Source organism: Arachis hypogaea, chromosome 1 (genome assembly GCF_003086295.3).
Source record: "Arachis hypogaea cultivar Tifrunner chromosome 1, arahy.Tifrunner.gnm2.J5K5, whole genome shotgun sequence".
Lineage (NCBI taxonomy): Eukaryota > Viridiplantae > Streptophyta > Magnoliopsida > Fabales > Fabaceae > Arachis > Arachis hypogaea.
The window spans coordinates 46,599,447-46,603,590 of NC_092036.1; the positions used below are offsets into that span (position 1 = coordinate 46,599,447).

The 4,144-nt window shown below is 38.3% G+C and overlaps 1 non-coding gene across 1 annotated transcript; it reads right to left on the minus strand.

Annotated features, from left to right (window-relative positions):
• Positions 1–3,457: 3,457 nt before the first annotated feature.
• LOC112716956 (small nucleolar RNA R71) lies at positions 3,458–3,561 on the minus strand. The gene has a single exon (XR_003160531.1). It is a non-coding gene; the product is annotated as a small nucleolar RNA R71 (small nucleolar RNA).
• Between the last annotated feature and the right edge of the window lie 583 nt (positions 3,562–4,144).

Sequence of the window (4,144 nt, forward strand, 5' to 3'; positions counted from 1 at the left end):
TTCTCTTAAGAAATTTAAATCAATTCTTCTCGCTTAAATTGCATCTATAGCTATTCTTTAAATTGACAAAGTTGTTTTGAAGTTGGCATGCACTATTTTAAATAATGTTTCGAAACCGACTGATAAGCAAATTTTTACCTCAGAGTTTTCTTTTCTAAATAGAGGTTAACTTGTTCCATATTTTCTATAAATTTTATACACGCTTGTTTGAATATACACTTTGAAAATTCTTGAACAAACATTTGATTTTCTTACAACCTTGCCACAATTTCAGTGTATATCTTTATTTGATTGAGTACCTAAATGCCTTTCAGGATTTGCAAAAAAAAAATTGTTTTGGCCTTAACCCAATTGACTTTCATTTTTCAAACCTCACTGATGCCAAGGCATCTTAGGCTAGTTTCACTAGCATTTTTCTGTTAGTTTTAGTTGTTTTATGCATTTTCTTGAGCTTAAAGTAACCAAGAATGGTTAAAAGAATAACAAAGCAATGAACCATCAAAACAGTATGATTTTGATGCAAATTCCATGAGTTTTTAGTTATATTACTTGAATGCTATAAATGGAAGATTCCTCACGAAATTTTGCAAGACTTTGATGCAGTTGTTTGGATGATTTCAGGGAAGAAGAGGCTAGACAAGGAAGCAACAAAATCAATAAAGGAAGCTTGAATATCACATGTGGAGTTTAAGTTCCAGTTTAAGCTTAAACTGGAACTTAAACTGCCAAGCCATATAAAGCTGAACGTGGCGTTTAAGCTCCAGTTTAAGCTTAAACTGGAGCTTAAACGCCAGAATCATGAAAGCTGGGAAAAGCTGAAAGTGGCGTTTAACTTCCAGTTTAACCTTAAACTGGAAGTTAAACGCCAGAATGAGAATTGCACCAGGGAGCATTTCCACGTTTAAGCTCCAGTTTAACCTTAAACTGGAGCTTAAACGTGTTCGACCCAATTCCTCACCAGGGAGCATTTCCACGTTTAAGCTCCAGTTTAACCTTAAACTGGAGCTTAAACGTGTTCGACTATTCTTCTCCTCCAGGGTTGCTTTCTCATTTCCACGTTTAAGCTCCAGTTTAACCTTAAACTGGAGCTTAAACGTGTTCGACCATTCCACCCTCCAGGATTGTTTTCTTCAATTCCACGTTTAAGCTTCAGTTTAACCTTAAACTGAAGCTTAAACGTGTTCGACATTTCACCCTCCAGGATTGCTTTCTTCAATTCCACGTTTAAGCTTCAGTTTAACCTTAAACTGAAGCTTAAACGTGTTCGACATTTCACACTCCTGGGTTGCTTTCTTCCATTTCCACGTTTAAGTTTCAGTTTAACCTTAAACTGAAGCTTAAACTACAACTTAAACGCCACTATTGAATTCTGGGCCAAAGAATTTTGCAGTTTAAGTTAGCATTTGAGCACAAACATTAACTTAAACGTACTCTGGTATGAAACCCAATTAAATATCATGGTTTATGGGATTGGGCCTGAAGAATTGATGAGTTTGGAATTTCAATTTGTTGAGTCATGTGTCATTACTTGTTTATCACTAAGTTTGCTCAATGAATGTTACAGAATTGGATCAGCAGCCTCATCAGGATTATGGATCATAAACCCAAAGCAAAAGGAAATCAAGGAAAGGCCTCAAAGCCCAAGAAACACAACAGAAGCTCAATTTAGAAAGTGTATAAATAGGATAGAATTTAAGTTAGAAAGGACCTTGAACTTTTGGACTTTTGGATCATTTTTCTAGTTTTCATACTTTTTGTAATTGAATTGAGAGCTATGACTCACTAAAACCCTTTCATTGGGTTAGGGAGCTCTATTGTAATTCAATGAATCAATAATAGTTTTTATCTTCTTCTTCAATCTTTTCTCTTGAATTTTGTTAGAAAGTTTCTCGATCTAATTCCATTGGTTAGTTGTCTTGGGAAAGAAACTATCCATAATTGGAATCCTTCGGAACCTTGGGAAAGGAATGGAGGATTCACGCTAGAGAAGCTTTCTCACAGTGAATTGGATTGGGGTTTGGATGGATATTGTGACATGTAATCCTACCAAATTGTGGTTCATGAAACTGTGTGGTATAATCAGTGATCGAGCATCATTTCTTCTTATGAACATTTAAACCAAGGGATTGGAAATTTGTTTGTTTTTAGAGAGAATTGGTGAGCCAAGGGATTGGGATCCAATCAAATAAGATTGCCAAGCAAAATTCAATGAATGCATTGGTTGAGGAAGGGATAAAAATGTTTTGATTCGGAGATCTCAATATCTCCTGAAACCCAATGAATTCCCCATTTCTGATCTACCACTTTCTCTTTACATTCTGCAATTAAATTCATGCTATCACCCCTATCCCCTTTTAATTTCAGCAATTTAGCTTCTCGCTCTTTAATTCATGCAAGTTTACATTCCGCAATTCTCATCTAAATCTTGATTCCGCTCAACTAGAACACACTTCTAATCCGAATTGCTCACTCAACCAATCCTTGTGGGATTCGACCTCACTCTATTGTGAGTTTTTACTTGACGATAACCGGTGCACTTGCCGGAAGGAATTTTTGCCGATCGTGCAATTTCCTAAAATCGTAGCTATCAAGTTTATGGCGCCGTTGCCGGGGATTGGTTTTCGATTGACAATTCTCAAATTGGAAGTTAACTAGATTGAGAATTTTTCTTGTTTTGTTAATTCAGTTCAATTTACTTGTTGAATTTTAATTTCTGCACTCTGTTACTTGCTTTCTTTCTTTATGCCTTTAAATTCAAGCAACTAACTCACTGACCCACTAACTATTTGAATTAATTCCTCAACTGCTCTAACCATACTCTTCCATTAACCAAGAGTATTTCACTTGTTTGTTGCCTGTTCTGTGTTCTTGTATGACAGGTAGGAGAGGAGAGACATCAACTCCTCCATATACCGAACCAGAGAGGACCCTTCATAAACTTAAAAGGGAAGCAAGAGGGAAGAGAGTACTGAGAGAAGAAGAATCTAAAGGAGAATCTGAGGACAATTTTGAGGAAGCTCTAGATCTCAACATGGATAGAGAAGTTCACAACCATGAGAGAGCTGATGGAAACAATGCCATTCCTGAGAGGAGGGTTCTTGGTTCATACATAAACCCAACCTCTGGGAATTGTGGTAGCAGCATTCAAAAACCACCCATTCAGGCCAACAATTTTGAACTCAAACCACAACTAATATCACTGGTGGAGGATCATTGTTCATTTGGTGGGAGTGCTAATGAAGATCCAAACCAACATCTCACAAAATTCCTGAGAATTTGCGACACTGTGAAGTCCAATGGAGTCCAGGAAGATGCCTATAAACTGCTCTTGTTCCCATTTTCACTTAGGGACAAGGCAGCTAAGTGGCTGGAATCATTCCCAAGGGGGAGCCTAACAACCTGGGATGAGGTGGAAAGCAAGTTTCTGGCACGTTTCTACCCCCCACAAAAGGTCAATAGGCTTCGATCTGAGGTTCAGACTTTTAGACAACAAGATGGTGAAACTCTCTACGAGGCATGGGAGAGGTTCAAGGATTTGACAAGGAAATGCCCACCAGACATGTTCCATGACTGGGTGCAATTGCATATTTTCTATGATGGACTTTCTTATGAATCAAGGAAGGCTGTAGACCATTCATCAGGAGGTTCATTAAACAGGAAAAAGACTGTGGAAGAAGCCATTGGAGTGATTGAGACAGTGGCTGAGAATGAGTACTACTATGCTTCAGAGAGACACAACACTAAGGGAGTCATGGAGCTGAACCATGTTGATACAATTCTAGCCCAAAACAAGGTGTTTGCCAAGCAACTAGCAGAGCTCACCAGGAAATTAAAAATAAATCAAGTGGCTGCAATACACACACAAGATCAAGAGGAAGTAAGCACTGAAGGAGGTGATTGGGAAGAGGCCAACTATGTGGGAAACCAACAAAGGCAACCATATGATCCACATTCCAACACTTACAACCCAGGCTGGAAAAACCACCCAAACTTTGGGTGGGGAAACCAGCAAACCCAACCACAAAACCACAAACCTTACAACCCCAACCAACATAACAATTCCACATACCAAAACTCCAACCAAAGATCATACCAAGCCACACAAAACACTTACTCCCAACCACCATATCATGGCCAAAATAAT